Source organism: Astatotilapia calliptera, chromosome 7, assembly GCF_900246225.1.
Source record: "Astatotilapia calliptera chromosome 7, fAstCal1.2, whole genome shotgun sequence".
Classification (NCBI taxonomy): Eukaryota; Metazoa; Chordata; class Actinopteri; order Cichliformes; family Cichlidae; genus Astatotilapia; species Astatotilapia calliptera.
This window is the reverse complement of record NC_039308.1, coordinates 60,396,554-60,422,687: the sequence shown is the minus strand read 5'-3', so window position 1 is coordinate 60,422,687 and position 26,134 is coordinate 60,396,554. Positions and strand designations below refer to the sequence as shown.

Here is a 26,134-nt window from a genome sequence, read left to right as displayed (position 1 = left end):
TTAAAAATTGCTTTGTTTGTCAGATGAACTTAATATCACTCTTTTTACTGCCCTTCTGGGCTAGTGTTAATGTAATATAGAGCCATAAAGTCATTTTAAATGAGCTGCTAAATGGTGTGGTGTTACTGCACCTGAGTGTTTGGCCACATGTGGATATTTATTTATTTGCACTGTTTATTGCTGTTGAATGCAAAAGGCTAGTGGGGCCCATCTCTGTAAATAAAAAGGACAGCAGGCACTCATCTGCAGCCCAGTGACACCAGGCTTTGAAGTGATTTCAGTGGATCTGTCCTCCTCCCCGCTGGGCATTTCAGATCCGGCCTGCAACTCTCTTACTTTCATCTGCATTCCCTTGGAAATCCATCCATCTGTATTCTTTCACACACCTCCTTCCTGATCCCATTCACCCCATGAGTTCTTGCACCCTGAAACCCCTCTGCGAGGCCTTCACCTCCTATCAACACCTCCTGTATTTTCATAGACAGTATTCCTACTGTTTTTATTCTCCATCTCATCTGACGAGCTTCCAGGGAACGGGTCTTTCCGATACCTCTCCCAGAAAAAAAAAAAAAAGCTAAGTGACTTTCCATTAGTTTTTGCTAGGCCATGAGAATTATGGTTTCCCAAATGAATGGTGTACAGGAGCCTAGCTTAATTGAAAAAACACAAGCATGGTCTGCCATGAGGAGACGGTCCTTGTGTCACTGTTGAACTGTGCGAATGTACTTTCCAGAGCTGGCGAGAAAGAGAGAGAAAATACAAAAAAAGAGCACGAGAAGGAGTACAGACAGAAGGCTGGGGCAAACAGATTTATTAAATAATAGTGTGGAGAATGAAAAGAACTGATTGAAAACATTGGTGGTGTTACACAATGCTGATCAAGCAGCAAATAAAGATGAATCAGCAGAGGGCATCAAATTATATAAAAATTCTTCTAAAGAGAGCCAGAAGAGGAAAAAACAGTACAGCGTGAGTGAACTTCCAGTTTGGCTTCAGAAAGGATAGTTTGGATAAAGTGAGATTTTAGTGGCAAAAAATGACATAAGACGCCCATGTTGAGGCAGTTTGCTAGCACTTTAGCCCCAAGGACAACAATAGAACACAATAGAACTGCACAGTTCTGCAAGTTTGACTTGTAAAGCACTCCAACACACACTATCAATATCTGCCTTGCCTCCTGCATTCTCTCCATCTTATTTCTCTTCTTCCCTTCCACTCCCCCACTCCATTCACTGTGTTTGTGTGAGATACTTGTGAAGCAGCCCCATATTGTGATGATTGAGGCCCTGTCATTGATTCAGATGGCACATTTGTCAGACACATGTTTGCCAGCAACTGCTGTTGCTAGGGTGCGCGGCGCTGCTGTGGAAAGCATCTCTTGTTGACTTCCTCACTGGGTGGTTCATGTGTTTGTCAGGTCACCGTAACCCCTGACACCATCACCACCTCCTGCTTTTCGTACTGCCTGTTAATGTAACTCTAGACTCCCAAAGAGATTACCGCCACACTCATGCATCACTGCTGACATAAGGAAACATAAAAGATCAACATTTGCAACTGCAAGAGGATAACAAAAAGTATTTGTTGTAAGAATCGTCCACAAGAATCCTCTGATGAAAACACATGCAGGCAGCCTTCACTGGAGAATGTGTAAAAAAAAAAAAAAATAACCCCAGGACTTAATACTGATTTACTACTCCAGAGGTGGCACACACATATTATTTGTGATAAGTGCACTTTTTTTCAATTTATCCTCACTGACGTGTCTAAGGGGCATGACAATGGTTTAAAGGTTGGTTTATTATCAGCTCAGCAGGTACGTAATACAGTGGAGAATATTCCAATATTCCATTAATTTTTATGTTGAGTGATGTCATCATGACTTTCTGACTTCTCTGGCTCAGTGCTGGCAGGACTGAGAAGACTTTCATTATAATTTGGTAGTGAAAGGTGAACGGTGACTTCAGTGCTCATGTCTGCTCTGTCCTTCCTCCGTGGGATTAGAATAGAAATATAGAATAGAAATATCCCGTATTGTCAGTAACTGGGGAAATTCAAGTGTTCCCGCAGCAAAGTGACAGGCAGATGGAGCATGGAGATAAAAAAAAACAATTTACAGCATAATAAAAAAAATAATGTGCAGTTATTAAGTTATTAAAAATGTAAAAGATTATTAAAAACAGAAAATGGAAAAACTGTGCAAATAACAGTGGTGTTATTTTTGCCAAAGTTCTTCTGTTTCCTTCCACCTGCACTGGGTCGAGAGGGCATCCGAAAGCAGCGCTGGCCTTCATGATGAGCTTCTCTAAACGCTTTCTCTCAGCTGTAGATAAGCTACTGTTCCAACAGACAACATCATAGAAGATGGCTGACATCACCACAGAGTGAAAAAAGGTCTTCAGAAGCGCCCCCCTCCAAAAGATCTCCTCAGCAGTCTGCTCTGACCCTTCCTGTAAAGAGCATCAGTGTTGTGACTCCATTTATTCTTCAGGTGAACATCCGTGTACTTATAAGAGTCTGCTCTCTTAATGTCAGTTCCCTGGATGTTCACTGGTGTCGGTGTGGTGGGTCTGCACCTGCGGAAATCCTACACCAGCTCCTTGGTTTCCCACATTGATCAGAAGATGGTCACGCTGGCACCAGTCCACACAGTCTGTATTCTGAGTCATCCTCACCTGTTATGAGGCCAGCTATACCAGAGCTATCAGTGAGGTAGTCCACTAACCACTGGGACAGCTCCAGCTTCTACCTCAGAAGTCCAGGCTGGATGGTGTTCAAAGCACTGGAGATCCTTACAGTGCTTCCAGGCTTCTCCAGCTGGGTCAGAGTTCGGTGCAGGACGTAGATGGTGGCATCATCCACCCCGATTCTAGGCTGGTAAGCAAACTACACCAGATCCAATGAAGACTGAAGGAGGAGGCAAATATGTTTGAGGACCAGTCTCTTGAGGGTCTTAATCAGACGTGAGATCAGTGCTACCAGCCTGTGGCTGCTGAGGTCCTCCGGATGCGTGGTCTTTGGTACTGGTACCATATAGGATGTCTTTCACAGCTGTGGTACTTTCCCCAGCTTCAGGCTCATGTTGAACATGATGCCAAACAGTTGGTCAGCGCGGCACCTCAGGAGCTTGGAGCTGATTCCACTTGGACCTTCAGCCTTTTGCATCTTGATCTCTCGCAGCTCGTTCCTCACCTGAAGTGTTGAAAGGGACAGGATGGTGTTGGAGGAAGGGGGGCGTGGGATGGAGCCTTTTGAAGCAGAGGTGGTGGATGATGGCTGAGGGCTAAGAAGTCATGGGAAGAAAAGCTGGCACTGGTTGAAGATAGGGTGTTTGCAGCAGAGATGATGGGGCTGGGGGAGAGCCTTCATTTCAGGGTTGATCCAGGGCTTGTTGTTGGAGAAACACTGTACCTTCAAAAGGGGCAGAGTGTCATCCGCACAGAAGTTAATGTAGTCAGTGATTATGGATTATGGTGCAAAGGTATTGGGGAAAAAATAAGTTCTCCAAAACTTCTCCAGACATGAAAAATCTAAGTCTGTGTTAAACTGAACTGACCCTCATGTTGAGGATTATCACTGGTGATGAAAGCTGAACCTCACACTATGACCCTTAAGACCAAACAACACTCTTGACTTCGTGGAGTCCAGTTCTTCAGAAAGCACATCATGTGAGGAATGTGAACAAGAGCATGGTTATCGTTTTTTGTTTGTGTTTCTTTCTCTCTTTTTTTATTTTGAGATTGTCAGGGTTGTGCACCGCAGATGAACACAGTGTCAATCTGCCAGACTTGATTTATGCACTAACGTCCTACAGAGTAAGGGAACATTTAGCACATGTGAAAATGCTGGTAAAAATCGCAAAGTTTTTTGGAACTACCACCACAATCTTTGCTTATCTCCTATCTTTTCTTTTTACCAAATTTGCGTTGGGGCGAGTTTGTCAGGTCTTGACACAGTGGAGATTCAGCATGAATCCCAAACAAACACAAAGTGGTCAGAACAGTATCAGCAGGATGACTGGAAGCAGTGTATGACTGCACAAGGAGACAACCTTGAAGGGTGTAGATTTGATTGGAATTCTTTGTAAATAATGTATTTTGAGGACATAATGAGTTTATTTTGTGACCATAATCTGTGCGTTATTTACTGTTGTCAAGGACAAAATCCAGATTTTTCTCAGCACTAATTTTTAGATGTTGACTAGTTTCTACTTGCTTAAATATTCCATTTACCTTTATCTTATTTTCACTGGTGAATGATCAAAGAAACACAGTCTTAGTAAACGAGTATTTCTTTAATTATTACTGACTACACCCATAATAATTTTCAACCATAACTGGAATTACCATACTGTTATATTTTGAATTCCCTCCCTCCATCTTTTACTGGACACTGTTGCCTCCTGAGTGTGAGCAGAAACCATCTACAGTTGGCGAAAACATAAGAGAAATGATGCGCTTGGTAATACCTTAAAGGAAAGAGCTTTGAATTCATGATAAATTATTGCTTTCATCACAGACTTCTCATGGTGCTCCCAGTCATTAAAACTCAAAAAACCTCAAAGTTAGATGAGAGTATTTTTAAATTTCTTGGCCCATATAATTTTCAGCTAAATTTGAATATATAATTGAAGAGATGGCCTCATGATTAAAAATTGTTATGTGTTTGTCGGCTGATCGCTAACATCAATAGAGACCAGTGTGATTTAAGACACTGGCACTATAAACAGCAGACTTCATATTACAAAAATATTGTGCAGTAATTTTTACTTTTATTGTTCCTTTTCCAGCATCCTTTGTACCGCTCTCAGTTTATTTATTCCATTGTGTAAGTTGTGCAGTAAGTGACATGAATATTATCAGGACACTCTTAGAATTGAACTTCTTGACCTCATTCACCTCATATCCTTTCCTCAGCTTGCTTGCTTTCACTGTAACTCTCAAACTTTTCAGTCAGGCATTACTGGCTTTCCTTTAAAGAGTCTTTATAATGAAGTACTTCATTTAGTAATTAGCTCATTTATGCGACCCACTGTCAGGTGCCTTCTCCAGCTGGTGGCGCTCTTACTGGCGAACTAGTCTGTCCGTGCCTAGAATCAGGCCTGTAAATAGGATTTGGAGGCAGATGCTTTATAAATTGCAGTGCAGATGTAAAACACATGACTTTGGGGAGCAGCGAGTCCCTCAGGTTCTATCATTTTGTCTCTTTCTCCTACCTACTTCTACTCCTCTTATTCTTTGATTTCTCTGTCCTCTTATTCAACTACTGCACATCCGCCATATTTTCCATCTTATTGTATGTCTGTATTTATCAGATCACACCTTCATTCTGAAGGTCTCCTTAACCTCCTACGCAAATCCAAGTTAATATATAGATATGCAATGTGTTCTAAAGTGTGCATGTGTCCGTGTGTTACGGTGCGCATTTTATGCATTCTTGACTGTAAGTCCAAATTTCTGTGTCAGACTGTAGGTGGTGTACTGTGTGTCTGCTGACAAATAACCTCTGGATCAGCCGTCATGTGTTTATTAGACACTCTATCCAACAGGCAGAAAATTGGCCTGAATTTTTGCCTTGCACCTCTGCTCTTCTGCTGCGTGAAGGCAGACCCAGCAGCTCTGATTGCTTCTGACACTGACAACAAGACCTAGCTTCCTGAGAAGACTTTCTGCAGAGCTCCTCTTGTATCTGCACAGAAAAGTCAAAGGTGATCAAATCAAATAAGATGTTTTTTCTCTAACGCTTGCCAGAACTTAGAGGTCAGACAGCGAGTTACGTATGGATTGGCAGGTTTATGTTTACTTTCAGTGTGCTGAAATATGTCTTTATCCCATTTTTTTAACCCTGACATTTGAACCTGCTGCATCATTCCTTTGTGAGTGAAGGGCAGATGCATCATTTGTAAATTATGCTATAGTTACCTTGGCCTGCAGCTTGATAACTTCAGGATCACTTTCCCTTTTCAACCCCTCTCCGCTACATTCCTGCTGGTCTCTGCTTACTTCTACGTTTCGCTCCAGATGTGGCATTGTTTGGACACATTTGTTTTGGGCTGGGGCCGGTAGACCTGCTCACAGTCTGATGTCATGCTCTATTTAAAGGGAAAGCCATGAGAACTGGGTGGAACGCTGTGGTTTCACTTCAAAGCTTCTTTCTTGGACTACTGATGACTGTCATCCGTGGCACAGCAATCTGTGTCATGGACAGATGACCACATTCATTTTAACTGTTGACAGATATGTGATTTTAAAAAGGCTTATAGAGGAGGCAGGATTTTGCACAAAAATCAGGAAGTTTAACTTTTACCTCATGGCCTATGAGTTTTACTGAAGTTTTCTCAGTTTCACAGTTCTTTAAAATAACCTGCCACTCCTACAAAGAAACAATACAGGGTCTTATTTAAAGATTAGGCTCGGGCTGTTTATGGTATAACTGAGAGAAACCTGATACTATAGTTGGATGAGATGAAAGGATGATGCCCTCAATTGAACCAACAAACATGACAGGTTTTTATGGGTCAGGGGAGTCACATGCTGCTTAAACTTTCATGCCTCTCTAATTAGCTCTGTCAGTCAATGAACCTGGCACCTCATGCCATTAAAGAATGGGATAATGAATCCTGTCTGTCTCTCAGTGTGTGTGTGTGTGTGTGTATGTGTGTGTGTGTGTGTGTGTGTGTGTGTGTGTGTGTGTGTGTGTGTGTGTGTGTGTGTGTGTGTGTGTGTGTATAGGGTATTCTGTACCACATTAAATATGAAATATCTCACAGTGTTCCAGCTATATGGGGGTTAGGATAAGGGCATCTTTTCCTCGATGACTGAGCTTATTGTGTCTCTTATTTAAACTGTGAGCATAGTGGAAAGCCGCTTTACTGTCAGATTCCCCATGGGAGCTCTGCCTTCAGCACTATTTGGCCTTCAAACACATATATATTTGCCAGGTCCTCTCTAGTGTTTCTGCTTCAAAGAGCCAAAAGTTCTAACCCTGCTAAATATTTCCGGTTCAAACGGGCATCTTTGCTAGATGTTCATCCCTCTCTGTCCTTTCTCCTTTCTCTGTGGTATTTGCTTAAGGAGTTCACAGTGGCCTTACAGGAGTTGAAATCTGAAATGACTGAGGTGAAGTGCTATTAGGCAATTTAGTAATGCTCACACACATACTTCCAGAAAAAGGGAAAGTAGCAGTGAGATAATATTGTCATCACACAGGCTCTCTTTGAATTTGCATCAGTTTGGGATGCCCACATCCTGACAATGCTTAAGTGTTGTATTCACACACTCAGGCACAAATATTTAAAAGGTTAGGTTAGAAGGTGACACAGCCTGCTGAATGTTTTTAAATGCATTATTGCCCATTTGTGCATTGTGTTTTATTCCCAGATTGTTTAAAGAGAAAGATGCTGGCAACGGAAAGTGAGTTTTCCCACTTTTGCAGCGTACATATAATTCAACAGTTGTATTTTCAGAGTAGTTATATATAAATGCAGATGTTTTTGACACCGAAATGTGTTTCTCTGTGGGTCTCGCTCCCTTTCGGCTTAAAGTTCACTACAGTGCATTGCCACTGTGGTCAGCATCAAAGGCCTGGATATAGACATGTTTACACACTTTCATGCACAGACACGCAAACAGACCTTTGGATCATTTATATTTACTTACATATGAGAACATAAACAATAAAGATGAAATCAGGAAAACTCTTCAGCTCATGCATCCTTTCCAAAAGCACACTCACAAAGTCACACGCTCACACACACTCACACACACACAAACAGTCTGCCTGGCTGCGGTCCAGTGCTGCGCCCAGTGTTTCCTCCAAACACAGAGGCCAGATATTACACATAATGAATGGATAACAGTTCAACCCTGGGGTCATGAGGTCAAGCATCTAAATGATCAGTGCTTCCGCTCCAGATTCTGTTTATGACTATGTGTATACACACCATACAGCCTGTCAGACAATTATATACACCCCACACCCAGCGTCAAGCTCAGACAGCTGGCACAGCCAAACATTCACCGTCTGTTTTAGGGAGGGGGGGGTGTTTGTGTGGGGGTGCGTGGAATTACTCATGTTATCAGGACATAAATCTGTTTACCCACCACTTGCAAGAGTCCATAACATAAATCAGAACAGAATGAAGGACTGGGTTTACGGTTTGGTTAAACTTAGGTTTAGTTTCAAGTTAGAGTTAGAGTAAGGCAAGTAGTGATTATGGTGAGAGTTAGGGAAAGTTTCCAAAAAAATGAATGAATGCAATATCTTCTTGTGCAATAGATACACAAGAATCTGTGTGCCCGTTTGTGAACTCATTCAACTTATTAATCTGCTACTAACACAAAGATTAAAAAGAAGGCTAAGGCTGCGAGGAAATTCTGTTAGTGCTGGAAAAAAAGTCTTCTTCATCTTAGTCAGAGACAGTCTTTATTGCTGCCCTTGACTCACATTTGTCCCATTTTCTTTCACATATTAGTCTATCCTAGTGTGCTGCACATTGCAGGAAACACAGATAATGAATCTCAGTGTATACCGTGATAATGTGGGGAAAAGATGTAATTTGTTCACACATGCTCACTTTTCAAGGATGATAAACTCACATTTTAGAGGGCTAAAGCAGGTGTTTGGGTGGGACAAATGGGAGGTACTGATGGATAAGGTGACAGGGTGGAGTAATAACAAACTTCAGTATAAATTAGAGTTAAACATTGTCATTTGATGGGAGTGTCAGACTGGTTGAAACATAGTTTCATTTTCATCCTTCTTTTTTTTATTTACTTGTGTTTCTATCCCAGATTCCCACAGTCCTTTTTACATTTGAAAAAGTTGGACATCTAAAGAGAACAAATTAGTTCATTGATGTAACTGGATTACTCTTCGCCTGCGGACAGTGTTATTTCATAAATAAATGTTTCACTGATCTTTGAAACAGGAAATTATCCAGTGGGAAAAGTCCAGTCCATGAAAGCAGCTTTGCATCCTTTCACAGCGGTTTTATTTCATGTAGCATCTTTTGCTCTGTACCCGTTTGGAAGTAGGGACAAAATCTTCATCATCACCGCTCATTGACTCAGCCCGTGTGTATGTACATATCCATTTGTTTGGATTTGTTTATCTTCTTCCGTCTGTGTTGTATATATGCAGCCATGTATACGTACACCTACACATGTTTTTGTTCAAATGCCCTTTTGTGGTATGTCATGCCTATCTGTGGGTTATAACTCTGCATTAGAAAGTTGATGCCTGACTCTTCAGCCTCAGCACCATAGTGTATATCTCATTTCCGTGTTCGCATGCAGCCTTAAACTGCCGAGGAGAAAAAAAGGGGTTTGTTATGTGAACCATGTGTGGCTACCGATGCACATCTGAAAGGTTAAAGCAGCAGGGAACTCAAAAAGTGTGGCTACATCTGCCAACTTATTTTACTCTGTATCTGATGTCATACATGAGACTGTCAGTCTGTGAGATGCTATCAGCTCCGAGGCATCCAGCGAGGCCTAAAATGACCATTGATACCAGAGATAGGTATGATTTTGGTCTGTGTAAGTCCTCTAAGCCCTCTTGGCTGAAACAAAAACTGTGATGTACATCATTTCTTACTACAAAGTCACATTTTGCTCCATGGGGTTTTGAGGAATAACTTTCAAAAGCTTCCATCTTTATCCAGATTTAGCGAGTGGGAATAACTGCTTCCTGTAAGACACGGTGGGATTATGAGTAAATGCAACAGACACACAAAGTGTCCTGTGGAGGAAAATGTATTAACAGACTTAATGGTGAGATTGCAATGTCAGGTTTGAGTTTGTTGTGTCAGTAGTTACAGGGAGGCTTTGTTGATATCATATGTAAGATGTGGAGCAGATCATCAGCTTTCTTCTTTACCTTACATACCTTATGCCTCTCAGCTTAAATCTCAGTGATGTTAGAATGAGCGTTGCTTTTATTTCCAGAGCTTAAACACATCTAAGGATCTGTCTGTATCTGCACCTTGGAGAGGGGCTAAGGTATCCCCTGTACTGTCTTACAGCACTACTACTATCTTCTTCAATGTTCCTACTTTTGAACTAATCTCTCTCTGGCTTCTTCCACCCCTGCCACTCTATGTGTCCTGGTTCTAGACACAAACTAAGACCTACAGTCTCTGGTCCTCCAGAGAAAGTTACAGATGTTGTTGGGAAAACCACCTCAGTCCACCTCTTCTAAATCCTCATGGCTCTGTTAGATGCTACAGTGCCACTGTTGTCTAAGCCCCTCCTACAATTTGAATGACAGACTCATAGGCGAGCAGAGCAGAGGTATTACTATCAGGTTTCCCTCTAACTACAGCAAAGACTGAGTCTGAGCCTGCTCTGCCACAGGGATCTTATATTCCCAGAGGCACTCACGTGCCTTCTGCTTATGAAATTACACGCTTGGCCTTAGCTATTCTATTTCACAGAAGAAATTCACTTTTATTGCTGACATTTTGTTTTCCGTGACTTTACTAGAGAATGAAAGAGATGAAAAGAAGGATAAGAAGAAGTGGGGGTGGTAGTGTTTAAGAAAAGCCAACATCTATTTCCATTGGGGAGCTGCTTTGCTTAGTTGAACCGCATGGTTTGGATAAGAGTAGATATTCCGCATAAATATTTTTACGTGTGATTGACAATTAGCCCAAATGTGCTCATAGTTCAGCTCACGATGCTTGAGAAAAAGCCATTTGAAGTACTTTGATGTAGCTCAACACTCTGTGATCATTTTCTCTTTTGGTTCGTCTTTATTACTTTCCCTCCTCATTTCCAATCTTCCTTTACATCAGGTAGATAACACCCTTTGCTCTTTTTTAAGCTCTGTTGTGAGAATATCAGAAACGTTCAGAAAGTTTCAGGTGGAGAAAGCACGTACACAAAAAGAGCTCCAAACACAGCGTTCAGTTAGAAACTTTTAATCTCTGTTTATCCAGGCTGTTGATTTATAACTGAGTTCCCAGGATTTATTGGTCAAGCTGTGATCCAGAGGATTATAAACCCTTCAACAGAACTGCTCTCTGTTAGTTATTATTCAATATCTAACACAGAGCTTCAAGTCATGATGGACCTTGAGTGAATTTTAATGAAAGATTTCCTGCTTGGTCCCTGCCAGGCCGACTAACACGCAATATCACCCGCTCCTTAAGAACTCACTTCTTCAAATTAAGGGTGAGGGAAAGGCTGCACTTCTAAAAACAGAATATTTTCAAAGGAATGAGGCCACTTTCAGGAAAGTTACAGGAGCTGTATCCGACTTTAGACCTCGGTATGGGTCAGTGAGTGTAGGAGCAGTAAAACCCAGAAGGCCGTGTCTCCCCCTTTTACTTCACCAGCTCAGGCCAGAGATGAGGTGATCCACACGGTTGATATGTGTGTGTATGTGTTTGCGAATGGAGGAAAAAGTCAGACTCTGGTCTCGGTCCAAGACAGGAAAACGCTGAAGTAAGCTCGCCCGTCACCTCCCAAACTCCACTGGCCTAATTATTCCTAATGCAGTTGTGTGATTTATTCTTTTAGCACCCTTTTAACAGGGTGTAGATGTGTGTGTGTCTAATGTGGTAGTCTCGCTGAAAAAAGGTCATGTGAGGACAACTGCTCTAAGGATGCAATGATGTATCAGATGTGTGTTTTTTGACAGATTTTCTTTCCTGCCATTGCTTGATTTGTGTCAGGAGCTGAGACTCACCCATTTTATGCTGTACAGACTGTTCAGAACAGCCCCCACAGAGAGCAGAGGAAAGAGTTCAGTCTGACGAATGATGTCAGTGTTTGGAGAGGATGAGTGTGATGGTGGTGGTGGTGGTGGTGGGGGGTGGGGTTACATGGGTCTGGGAAAATAAGAGTTTGTGTGGGGGAGGTAACATGAGATCCCCCACAGAGATGCTAAACTCCTTTACAGACTGAAAGAGAGAGAAGAGGACTCTTTACAAGGATGAAGAAAAACGTTCCCCTTTTAATCTGTTTGCAATCTAAAAATAACCTCCCCTCTCTGTCTACTGCCCACTGGGGCAGGCTTGTTAAAGTGTCTGTCTCCGAAGGGAAAGAGTCAAGTGCTACAGAGGACCAAACAAAAAAGAAGCTAGTAAAAGGGATGAGAAAAGAGGGAGGGGTTAAAATGGAAAATGGAGCAAAAGTAGGAGGGCAGAGGCAAGGTAACAGCAAAAATATGCAAAGAAGGAAGAGTGCTGGGAAAGATTTAGGACAGATGGATCCTCGAGAGAGTGAGAAAAGGTTCATGAAGCTTTAAAGACTGCTAAGTGGATCATCAGATTTCTACCTTGTCAACTGTTCCTTCTCACCACGCCAGTCAGCTAGCCAGACTGAGTGTAAAGCAGTTACACACCAACAGTATGTGGCCCCAAGGTTTTTTTGACTGTTGGTGCAGCAGTAAAAGCACCTAATGCTTGGAAATGTGAAATAACAGAAAAACTTTTCCTTGGCCCAATGGCATGGCACTTCTCTAAGGGGTTCACTGCACATGCGCTGAATCGCACATTCCAGATAGTCACCCATTCTTCAAATGCTTCCCTAGTTTTCAGTCTGACTCACAACTTTCTACTGTACCAGTGTGGCCAGCCACCCAGCCTGATGTGTCATCCCCATCTGTTACTGTTCTTTTTCCCCTGACTTCCAGGAAAATGAATGGAACAGGACAGTATTTGTTTTCAGTGGGATTTGGTAATTTGTACCAACAACGTATTAGAAGAAATGAACAAAGAGGGACAGAAGTTCTAAAAATGCAAGACACTGTCTCAAGGACATGCTGAGCTTCTCTCGGAAACTAAAACAATCTCTGAAAGGTGGAAAAGAGACTCAAAGAATGTGGAGAAAAGTCTACTTGGTGGATTCTTCAAATTGCGACTCTGCTATACTCAGAGGCTCCTTCTTTCTGACCTGCACTACAGAGCTGGCTCTCAACTTGCTCACCTCTAACATTCCACCTTAAACAGCGGCAGATAAAAGCATCTCGTCATCTCTTCTCTGACCTCAGTTCCCTTTCATTTTATAATCACACTCACACTGTGGTTAGCAGAAATATTATTCAGATACTCTCAGATGACATAAAGAGCAGACTGTTGCCTGCCAAGTACACAACTGATATGCTACAATTACACATCGTAGCTGATAAACAACATATGGACGCTTTACTTTCAGACAAGATCACACAAAAATACTAAAGCTACATACCTTATCAGTGGTGCCTTTTTTACCACTGTGATGTCATTTTCCCATTTAATTCAGGGGGAACTAACCTCCCTGCTACCATTACTTTTTCCTTTTTTAACAATGGAACATCAGCTGGGCGTCTGTGGAGAGATTGCAACACTGAGGTTATTCTAGTCTGCTGGAGCTGCAGCAGTCTGGCAGAAATATCTGAGCCCCTGACCAAACCAGCTAAACACCATTCATAAATTCCTCCAAGATTGCAGCCAAGAGCCTAAGACCTGACGATGTGTGGACTGCCTGACCTGCTATTTGCTCTCTCTGCTGGTTTGAAGCAGACTACCTTGCCATAGAAAGAAAGGTATTCTAATGTTAGATAAGAGCATATCCTCAGACGCATTTTCTGTCTTCTGCTAGTTTTCCCTATCCTTCAAAACATAACAGCAGTGATTTGCGTATTTGTTTTTTGAGGTCAGTAGAAGCTTTTAACATTTCAAATCCTCTCAAAACTTTACGAGCCTATATTTCATTTTAATTTTCCTGTCCTCGGTCTGCATGCGCGATAGCAAGGTGGATAAGAGATGAAAAATCACCAATCACATGAGACTATCTTCATTTGTTATTCTTTCCTGGAAGTGTTGCAAATGGTACTCCTCCACATAGTTTTCAGTACATGAACTCTGAAAGTGTCTTTCTGTAAAAACAAAAAAGAAGTTAAGGTACACATTTTGCAGTAGATAAAAAAAGGACATGAAAGGGGCTTCCTTGTATTTATGTTATGTTTGAGATGGTTGTGAATCATAGTTAAGCAGATAATTCTAATGTAACTCTCTATCCTCAGTAAGTGGATAATAAGAAAGCAGGATCAAAGTCATCTTCTGTAATCACAGTTTACATTTGAACAACTCTTATTTATTTAGCATTTGTAGATATTTTAATATTTACACTTGATAAATTATTGCTCCTATTTTTGACTAAATCTTTGACCAAAATCTGGGTGTGTTGTAGTGGCGAAAGGTCCTCACATGGCCCCTAAAGACCCAGTAGCCCTAGATTAATGGCTTTCCTGCTACCCAAGAGATGAAGACTGTGCCAAAACAAATGGTTGGGCACGCGATGTTGGCATGACAAATTGAAGTGAGGTCAAAAGGGCAAAAGACAGACCACAGCCCAGACCGACAGTTTTTCTAGTGGGGCTGCAATGAGACCATAATGCTAAGCTGAGAGGTCACCAGCGCAGGGTTACAGGTTGTAGCTTGTCCCTGTCTCAGCCTTTTAATGGACTGTGACAGGGCTTCCGATCCCAGCAGCCTGGCCAAATGTTATATTCATCAGAGCAGCTCCTGGGTGCAGCACTAGCACTTTTCATGGATACGGAGTTTGACACATAAATTAGAGCGTGCTATCCTTACCTCAGCTTGTGCAACCAGAAAGGTATTCATCTGATGTGCATCATTCTGGAAGCGAAGACAAAAAGAAGTTGGCAAACTGTGCTGTAATGCTCACAGTAGTCATTTCACTTGAGTTATTTATTGTAAGTTTATAAGATGTCAGAAATGTGAAATGCTGTTGTAGTATGCAGTCAACCATATAAACAGCAAAAGAAATAAACACCAGTTCTGAGTTAAAACAAACGTCATCTCTCACTTTAAGGTATGTTACTTCCTTAAGTGAGCTCATTTCAGATTTTGGAGACCATTCTTAGCACCGGCGCAGGCGTTTGTCCACGATTGTTCAGTGTTTACTTAATGTTTTCCAAGTGTTGATTTGGTGACAGTCTGATATGGGATTGTGGTTTCAACTCTTGCGTTTTGAAGTAAATTGGCTAAATCAAAGTAGAAAAACATAGGCTGTAAATCATTACTCGTTCACTGATAAAAATGTTTTTTTGAAATGCACGGAGCATTATGTTCACACATAACTCAGGATGTGAATGCTCACATATGGCTGAAGGTCAAGAGGGGATTGTTGGTGTTTGGGTGACTGTGAGAACCTTAGTCTTGAATACTCTGGGTTTCTTATAGTTCTTTGTGACCAAAGAGTTAAGCATTCAAGCAGATCTAGTTGTGCAGCAGCTGTAAAAATAGGAAGGAGAGGCAAAGTATAATTCATGAGATAACGGGCACGACTACTGCGGCTTGCATATACTATTTTGCTTCTGGTAGAAGAAAAATTACCCACAGCAATTCTTGTAGATGAATTAATTCAATATTATTCATTATGTCCAAAGCCCAGATAAAATAGCACTACTGGCCAGAGGATGACATTTGTGTACTTCTGTTTAGAGTGAACCTTCCCTTAAGCTGTGTGTCTGGAAATAAAATGTTTTCATCATGAATAATCCCCTTTTAGAAATTTTGATAGTGGCATTGTGTACAAGAGTAAGTATATTCTCCATGCTACCCAAGGGTATTGTAAGTCTCACTTTCACTTTTAGCCATTTGAGGCCCCATAATCTGTCAGATTTGGAATAAGTCACACTCACTGTACTCACCTATATTAAAACCTGAGAACATATAACAACGATTTTATGTAAGCCCTCTATTAATTGCTAAGACATGGGCTGAGAAAAATATTCTTAGGTACACAGAATATTCTCTGGTTTGCTCTTTGGCTTGCTCGGCCGCCAGCGTTCCACACAGGTATGTCAGACAGGTGGGGTATGGTTGATGCACAGAAGCTGCTTTCTCTATCTCAGCCTCCTGCACTGGTCTCCAGTGAGCCCGAGCACATTTGATGGGAACAAAGTGAGTGCTGCCAGGTGCTTTGGCCTCCTTTTCAGCACTGGAAACGCATTGGGGAGTATACAAAAACATTTAGTGTGGTTTCAGTTGATTAAGTTTGTTGATCAGCAGGAGATTAATCGTGTAAAAACTGGTTTATTTCTTCATCATACACTCCTATGCTTCAGTGAGAGCTCAGCCAGAAATACCAATGTTTTTAATAGGCTCTAAGCGTACTATCTCATCTGTGAAGATGTTGAGCAATTGAGCACAATCTTCGAGTCAGTGGTGATGTTGTGCAGGATCTCTGCAGAGACCCTGCAGTGATCCTGCTGAATCAGTGGGCATATAGCCTTAGGATCACTGTGGCATCCAGCACAGAAAGATCAATACTGATGTTGTGTGGTGTAGAGACAGCAGGGACTGGATCAGTGCTGGTTCTGTTCCAGCCAGCATGGGTCAGTGCTGCACACTCTCTGTGGTGGAGTTGTGGATGTATGAATGGCTTCTTGCAGTGGCTGTACAGAACGTCATTCTTCTCACCCTCATCTGAGGCTGACATCCGAGGGGGAAGCCCAGGAAGCCGGCAAGTTAAATGTTTTTCTGTCCCCCTAGTAGGAATGGACGTATCGGGTGCTGTTTTAATGTGTGTAAAGTATAAACACACGGCAGTGTCCAACGACCCAAGGTAAAAACGACAAGGACATTAGAGAAAACAGACTGTGTCTCAGCAATATGCAGGGGGGAAACCAAAAACATTAATGCTGGGTTTGTTTGTCCTAAGAGTTACTTGCCCACTTTGCCATTTCCCCAAGAATCTTAAATAGCCTTACCTTATTGGCCCTCATAGGGTTGTGTAAATATTCCAACTCAGGTGAAGACTACTATTCCCAAGTTCCTGTTCTCTCCACTGCTGCCAGGTCTAGATGGGACAAAGTACGCATTCCTGGAATAGCAGCACGACTCCAGTAACCAAACTGATTTGCTCCCCCTAGCCTCAGACAGAGATTTATTTATTTATGTATTTGTTTATTTTACCCTCCACCTTTAACTGTGACTGCCGGGATTCCCTTGCAGTGACTCAATTATAAGGCTCATTAACCATTAAACCATTATATAACCTTTTTTCTATGTTCAAATACATCATTTTGTCAATGAACCCGTGCTGCTTACTTTACCTTCTGACGTAAGTGGATACATGTCAGAGAGACAGACACCATACAAAGGCTTAACACCAGCGTGTTTCACCTCACCAGTCTCGGGGCAGCACTGGCACAGCTTGTCTGTCAAGCCCCAGTGAAAAAAGGGAATGAGCAGTTGGTTTATCTCAATGCCTCTGAGAGGGCAATATTTGTGAATTTTAAAATAAAGCTATCCTAAGGTTGGTTGGGGAGAGAGGGGAGGAGTCTTGGGGAGAGGATGAATAGGGTCCTGTGCTCAGCCCCTGGGTGGACTGAACCCCTCTGTTTGAGCTTTTTTCGGCCTTGGCACACAGGATTCCCTGTGAGGAGTTGGTCGGAAGCAGGAAGTGGTCGTGTAAGTCGATCTGCAGATGCAGCACAGAGCTCCTTTTCAACAGCAGACCCCTTGGTCCTATTCTACACAGCGACGCATCAGGTAGTCCTCCTGCTGCACCCGCAGCAAGACACATGCCACACAGAACCACTGGACAGAGAAAGTGCAAAAGATAAGAGGAAACGCTAGGAAAGAGGACAGAGAGACAAGGAACAAAATTGGGAATGATGCCGAAACAGTGCAGACTTCCGCTATTTAAGTCCTTGATCAGATAGGAAAAGCTGTTTACCAGCTGTGGTTTAGCACTGCTGAAGTCTCTGCCAAAATCTGACACGGCTGGACAACAGTCCAAACTGTTATCCATGAAATCTTCTTTTGACAGGCAAGGAAGGGTAAAGTAGCCAGTGCTGATACTAAAGTCAGGAAAGAAAGAGTAAGCTACAGGTGCACTGCAGCTTAACATTTCCACAGCATATTGTGGTCGAACTGTTTGTTGCAGATAAGGGACTTTATTATTTTAACGGCTCTGAATTAGATTCTGAGTGCAGTTTACAGTCCTCTCTACTTGAGATCCCTTCGTCCTCCACATATCTCTTCTCCAGCCTTTTTGTGACTTTTCTGATTTCCAAGAAAGAACAACTGCTCCAATTGTGAATTTGAGAACTATGCTACTTCTTATTTCAGATCCTGCACATGCCCCCCAGATCCCTCCCCCCCACCCCAATCCATTTGTTTATAGATAGTTTTATCAGCAACATATAAAAAAGGTCTCACTCACAAAGGTGGCACATTGACAAGCTAATTAGAATGGAATGTGGGGCACTCCAACAAGTGTGTCACGTTCTCCTTCATTTTGCCTTAATTGTCTTGGCTTTTCCAAACCATTACTATAAAGTGGTTTTGAGCAGGATGTATACCACCTTGTCTCTCAGCACTAAACAAGCAGTGCTGAGGCACAAGCAGTAAAAGGATAAAGTTAGAATCCTGCTAAAATTTCACTAAATGACAGCTGAAACTGAGCTTCTGTTGCTATGAACGAGGCTATTGTTTAAATAGGATTCGTTGTTATTGTTTCCAAGTGCTACTTTAGGTGCAGCTGAACTGCTGAAGTGGACCAAAGTGTTGAGTCTCCAAAATAGAAAAAAAAATTTTAATGATGTTTGTTCGGGCAAGAGAACTTTTGTGTGTGTGTGTGTGTGTGTGTGTGTGTGTGTGTGTGTGTGTGTGTGTGTGTGTGTGTGTGTGTGTGTGTGTGTGTGTGTGTGTGTGTGTGTGTGTGAGTGAGAGAGGCTGCCACAGTTCAGTAGTAGTTTGACTGCATTTTAGTGATGTAAAATGCATTACTGAAACAGAGTTTCCAGTTTGCACTATTGTGACATAGAGTAAGGGGTGATGAATTGGTCCAGTCATGTCTCTGGCAGATCGTTTAACTTCAGTAAGCCTTTGAAGAACTGCCGTGACCAAGGAAATCCTTGACATCTGAGACACAACACAAAGAAACATAGACACAAACACAATCCAGCTTATGGTCCTAACATACGTCTAATAAAACCAAACAGAAGGGAAGCAAACTTTATCACCATCAAGATCCTGCTGTTTTGTCATTGGATATTTTTGAATACCATGTCATGCATTAACACAGGCTACTTAGGAAAGTCATAATTAGGTCATTTGGACATTTCCTTAGGCTATTTAAAGAGACACAGGCAGAGTGAATTTGGAAAATGCTGGTACTGACTCACGCACACTAGACCTGGAATTCCCTCTTTGCCATTTGCCAGGGGCCTACTGATTTTGGCATTGGTGCAAATTGGACGGAAGAATAAAAAAGGGAGGGAAAAATATTAAGCTGTGTTTTTTCTTTGCTACCCTTTCCACTCATCTCCTCACATAAATGCTAGAATTCTGCTGGAGACACAAAATACTTATTGTCACCCTAATACACTCAACTCCAAACAACCTAAGCTAAGTCTAAGGAGCTTGGAAAGAAAAGCGTCGGGACTTCTTTAAGTTGCTTGAAGATGTTTCACTTATCATCCGAGAAGCTTCTTCACAGACATTTTAGCATTAAGCTGTGACTGTCAGTCATGCAGCCACTCCAGTAACCTTCGTCCTAAATCTTCCACAAATGTTTTTGTTTCCTCTCATGACCAACCCCCACCTGTCCCTCAGTTCCTGTAGCCTAATGCTAAACTGAAGAGATTTTCTTTCATGTGGGTGTGGGATGGAGACAGAAAGAAAGTGTTAAGACAGACAGCACAAGATAGAATGAAGGAAAGAAGAGGCACAATGGTTCATCTGGGAATGATGTTTGAAGCAAGAAAACAGAAGTTTACTGGTCATGTTTTTTTTTGTTTTTTCTCTGTTCTTGTCTCTGTCCCAACCTAACGGTAGAATACTGAGCTCTTTCTCTCAGCATATGGCACATCAGATGCTGCCAAATCTAAAAGGAGTGAATTACTTTCCATTACAAACCCGCTCTCCTTTTGATTTAAATCTCTGTGACAAGATCAAGTCAGAATTAAATCTGACTTTGATTCAGCCGCTGGTGCCGTAAAGTAATATTACATCTACTACTCTATAAAAACCCAAACATTGTGCATGTCAGTCATACAACTTATACTCACGTTGTACATAAACAGACTTGTCTGGATAAATACAGCACACATATACAATTTTACTCCTCTGAATGTGTGAATGCACTTTCATGCACTCACGTAAAACCTGAACCATTTTCCTAACTGCTATCATGAAGTGAGACCAAATGTTCACAAAAAGAGTTTTTGTATATCTGCCAGCTGTGAAGTCTCACAGAAAAACTGTATTTCATGAAAATGTGCTTGTTTTATGTGGCACTGACATGTACTGCATTTAAATGGCCCCCTTTCCCAAAGTTTCACAGTCACATGCCGGGACTCGACTGTCCCCTTGTCTGGAGATACGTGCACACTAACTCCTGTCTAAACCTTACTAAGCAAAAGTTGAACCTGAAGGTGAAAGGTCATGAGTATATCCTGCAGGTAAACAGGAGTCTAAAAGACTTTTGCCTCATTGTCTTTAATGGATTTCTGCCACTCCCAACTTCTTCTAATGAAAGCATCTGTCCACAAAAGGCTGTAGTATGCGGGCTTATCTGGCTGTCTAAAAGAGAAACAAATCTAACTAGAATCTCAAAATTATTTAATATTGCCTGTTCTTCCGTACTTAGTTCAACACACAACATGCTTTAAATACCCAGTGATGTTAGGTTTGCTTTTACTCTTTTTGCAGGGGGATATAGAATTTCTTCACTGCTTAAAACATTAGTGTGAGGCACAGACTTTATGCCAGTTGTAAAAATCATTTTAGAGCTTTTGTTACCGTGTAGAAATAGCAGCATGTGCATGGCTGAATAAGTATTTTGCCATTTAGGCATGGCGTATGACGACAAGGAAGCTTGTGTCAAAATTTTGTGGCTACCGCGCGGCGTGTTTCTGCACGCTTGTGTTAGGTGAGGTTGTTCATTTGCTCATGGGAGGTAGGGTGATGGGTCACTAACAAAGGGCTGATTCCCCAGAGGCCAAAGAGGTTGTTGCGCATCTTTCGCAGGCCCAGTCTCATCTCTGGACTTTCACCTATGTGCTACTGGCGCCAGAGTCTCACTGCCTCTGGCTTCTTTAAGGCACAGGATATGCAAATATTAATGGAGCAAAACATGTATGTCATAAATAGATGGACACTTTTATTGTAACACGGTATCATGGATTTATGGGAATCTGATAGCTAATGGCTGCAGAAATTATTTAATGAAAGAGAAACTGCAGACAAAGTTTACATAAATATGTCTGTACCGTATAAACCTACATGCCGTTTCAGTCCTTGAGTATGTGTGTACAATAATTTACCTCAAGGTTTGTAAAGATCAAAGTTTATTTTCATGTAGAGGATGAAAAAGACATGTATCTAATTATTAAATAAAACCGGTTTCAATTATTTAAAAAAAAAACTTCACATACTTTAACGTCAAAGTAAAGATTAACAGATGGTCTTTTTTTATCTGGCACATCTGAATTTGTCAGGATTGTTATGATTTCTTTGTAACGTGTGACTGAAAGAGCTAAAGCCAAAGCTTCTATGTTTCACCTTTCACCTTTTGCATCTACTGTATCCAGATTCAGTAATTGTTCTACCATGACCACTTTATAACGGGACTTTCCTCAGATACCTTTCAGCCAGTGTTTAATGAGTTTAGGTTGTCTTTTGTGGTATGTGGCTTGGTGAAGAAAGCATGAAGTGTCTTTTACCTTATAAATTCCTAGATATGTGCAGCAATTAATAGTTAGTTATTTTACTGGAGCTCTTGGTGTGTCTTATAGTATTAACTGTCATCTGGTTAAATTTCCCCCGAGTACAGCCCTGGACCTAATTGAAACAATTACAAATGAGGCTAAATGAGAATGTCAACTGATGATTTTTTTAGAGGCAACCAAATACTTTTGCCCAGGCAGAAGAAAGGACAAGCAAATATTGATACGGTAAAGAAGGAAGACTTTCTCCATTAAAAACAAGAAGGAGCCAGGAAATTTTACCTCCATCGCCCTTTTCATTAATATCCTCTTCTACTCACTCATGTTTTACATGTCTGTCACACACACCTTTTTCTGTCACAGCCACACAAGTAATATTCCACAGACAAGCAGAAATACTGGAAACTGTGTCAAGAAGAAAAAATAATAACCTTGAAATGCTCTAAAACAAAGATTCCATCATGTTGATGGAATGCTGTGGTTAGCAATATGGAAACAGACTGACTCCAGAATTCAGTGGTTAGCAAAAAAAATAAATAAAAGAAAAAACTCGTCTGTGAAAGAGGAAAAACTTGGGAGGGGGTAAGGACAGCCTCTGGAATTACACACCAAAACCTCTGAGACGCGCACACTCATGCACACTAACAGATTCACATACACATACACACCTTCTATCTTACCCACTGAGCAGTTAACCACAGTGGGTGAAGGGTGGGGTTAGGGTGGTGGCGAGCAGGGAGGCACAAATTTAACAAACCTCCTTTTAGTGCTTTGCTCGCTGCTTCATTTGAAGTGCTCAGATGTGCTCTTCTTTCAGACACTCTGAACTGACTTCTCGCAAAATGTCACCAGTATGGCAGAAGACAGATGACTCGTTAATTATCCTCTGTAAATCGTACACTGAGAAACTAAGGTTATGAACTACTGACAGGCCACTGCTGTTCGCACACCCACATCCATTGCTTCTGTTTTAATAACTGCGGTGGCAGAATTGAGAAAGCGCATCACTGTCATATCTCTCCTCCTAGCCTGCCGTTAAATAGACATAAGTGCAGAGATCTTAAAGGCAAATTGCTTGCATAATGGATGTCTCCAGAATTACAGGGGAGGAGGCAGGCACGCTGACAGAGGTTTTGGCGGAGAGCCCCAACAAGGGCCTGGGGCCAGCCACTCTCACCATGCATTCTCTTCACTGGGCTGGTCATGCTGGGAAAGGTGTGAGGAGAGCAGTGAGACACCCCACCAGCATCCCTCTCATTACACAGCCTACTGGGCTACGCAACACACTGAACAACCCATCCCTTTTGCACACTTTTCCTTCTACTTAATGGAATTCCCCGTTACCCCATAAATGCCTCTCCATTCCATCACCTCTTACCTCTCATCATCTCTCGTCTTCATCTGTCTTCTCTCCCTCAGTGATCTTCTAGACCACTGCATGTTGATGTTTCAGTGCACAAGCATCTGGAAAAGGCGAACAAGCAGCTGATGGCAGTTATTGATTTCCATTATTATAAAGCAAGCCATTCTTTGTAGGAGTGGATTACTCACCCTGCTGTTGCTTTTCTCTTGGCATTAAGGGTTTTTTGTTTCTCTGGAGAGTCATTGTCTTCCCGAGCCACCTTTTTTTTGTGGTGTCTTAAACAAATGTTGAATTGCTGCATTGTTAAGATCACCCATTTTAGTAGCTCTGGTCTGCTTTTACCATTTCTGTGAGTCACCTTTGGGTACTCTCCTATTACAGAACGCACATCAACAGAGGTGTTGAGTGGCTCATAAAAAAAGAGATGCTGAGCCTGTAGTCTTTTATGTTAACTGATTTTGAGAGATATGGCGCTTAGAGGTTTTGGCCTCTAAATGGCAAAAGCAGCTATGTGAGACTGATGTGATGAGTCGACAAAGATTTTGACAGCGCTACTAGCAAATATTCACTTAAACCAACACCACATACATCCTGTTCTAAAATGACAGGAAAGGGGCTTCCAGGAAATTGAGCTTTCATTCAAGCACCGTTTAACCATCCCTTCCTTCGTTCCTGTGAGAAACCAGTACAGACCCTTGTGAAAGTAATGGGAGAAAACAGTGTAGCCACTTTTGTTACAGTTATGTGCACGCACACACACAAACACGCGTGGACTTATACCACAAGCACACCAGTTCTTAGGCACTCAGCAGTCTCAAGCTGAGAGTCAGGGTGGTGTTGTGGTGAAGCCATATGGGGCGCCACTGCCTGAAAGACTTGGTGATTTGACAGGAGGCCTGAAGAACACACACTCACATGGACACATACACACAGCCTTAATTGACTTATAAAACTGCACTAAAATGCACTTTTATGGAATAAATTTTAGACCAGTCACACAGGATTTGATATGAACTTGTGCCCAGCTTGCAATTCTGTCACCACCACATTGTCTTTATACACAGTCCAACAGCAATTCATGCTATTTCATGAAAAAACTGAGTAAGCAGTGCAAAAACACCACCAATTTGCCAGATTAATATGCAAGCAGTCTCTGCATGAAATAATTCTTGTTTATGAGAAGGGAAAGAAATACTGTGCAGCCCAGGGCTGTAGGGGAAGTGTCCAAGGCATTTTTAGACTATAATTGACCCTTTACTCTTTGTAAACTGACAGCTCAGGCTTTGGTGCTACTTCTGTAAGGTTCCTGTGATCCTCATACTGCTCTTTTTGTTCATTCACAGCCACAAACCGCAACAGCCAGTCTAGGCAAATACAATTGGGGCTATGATGTATGATCGTGACTGTTGACTCAGCAGTGCTGGATCAAGCGCTGCCTGATGGAGACGCGGCAAGACCGTTCACCCCAGTTTCCCCAACCGGTGGCAGAGATACCTGCAGACACTTTGGCTTTCAGATTCTGTGGAGCTGTAAAGGGGATGTGATTTTTCACAACCAGGTCAAAACCTAGCCAGGTCTCAGCTTCAGGTCTCCCTTCCAAACTGTTAAATACCTCTGGGAGGTTTACCACAGGATGAGACAAGGAAACATGCAGCACAGGGTGATCTTGTCAGAAAAAATTGAGGGTCATATCTCACTGTGTGTCATGTGGTATCTGAAAGCATTGACTGCTGCTTTGTGGATGGAAACATAATGGCCTTCAAGGCTCAAAGCTGTAGGCCAACACATCTTATCTCATATCAGCTCATCTCCTCGTCTCTGTGGCTTTGAGAGGGCTTGAATTTATACAGTGAAAAACAATTGTCCACCTTTAGGGACCTATCTGGCTGTGACCTCACTTACACTACAATACAGTCAACATACCATGCACTTGCTAACTTATTACCATTAATAAGGCCACAAGACATACTCCTACAGAAACAGGATTGTATTTATGTTTCATCGTGATTAAATGTGGTTTGGTTCTTTTGCCAGGGTGCACAAAGAATTCATTTGTGAGCCATCTGTCATCGTCTTCCAGATAGTCAGCACTAATGTTGTGCTGTCAAACAGTCTTATCATAGGCTCGGTGCTCAGGTGATCAGATACGATCTCTACGAAAGGAATTTGGATGTTTTGCAAAAAAAACTAAAGTAGGGTTGTTTTTTTAAATCTGCCTGAATTATACCTCTAACTGAATACGGCTATAAATAAAAGAGTACATAAATCATAATTACCATACCAACCTGCTAAAGGATGTTTTAGTAAAAATATTGATTCCACAGGATGGATTCAAGATGGAAACAAAATCAGGTGCTGATGACAAAATGACCCAGAGAGTTCCAAAAAAATAATCTCCTGAGAGACTGATGAGGGTGCACATACTTACTGTCTGTTTGTCTTTCACATCTCACAGTGTTATATACAGTTTTCTGGCTCCATTATAGTCACTGGCTAAAAGAGAGGCTCGATTCAGTGGTACTTAGTTTTTCATTTTAGTATGCAGTTTTCACTCATTCCTCACAAGCTAAAACTTTCCTCAGGAAACCACAAGTGCTTTGCTCAAGGACACTTCAGCACAGTGGATGGTAGCCAAAACAGATGCTTTAACCAGAAAGGTAGTCTCGGCAAACACAGGCTACCTCCAGTACCGGTATAGTCAGTGGAGGCAGACAGAAGATGTGTTGGAAGTTTGGTTACCGGGCCTAGAAATTACATTTTGGTGCTAACTGCAAGTTTCATTTGGTCTGACCTCAATCAACCAGGAGCATTGCCGGGCCAAAGTAAACCAGGACCCGAGAGCACTGTCTGGGATGCCTGGGGAAAGGCAACAAACGTCAGTGTGCCCTCACTTCTCACTGTCTAAGGGCTGGCTGACTAATCCTCGATATTCCTCCATGATCTAAACCTGAAGCCTTCTGTAGCAAAAGAACACTGTGGCATTGTGTCCCTTCTCTCAAGGAGTCTGTGATTCATTTACTGGCAATGCACTTTGGATGCATGTACTGAATTTTTCTCATCCTCAGAACTACGTTCAAC

At 41.9% G+C, this 26,134-nt stretch overlaps 1 protein-coding gene across 6 annotated transcripts in view; it reads left to right on the top strand.

Moving 5' to 3' along the window:
* The window catches only part of LOC113026980 (zinc finger protein 469-like), a 227,278-nt gene that overhangs the window by 188,270 nt on the left and 12,874 nt on the right, over positions 1–26,134 (top strand). The window lies entirely within an intron of this gene.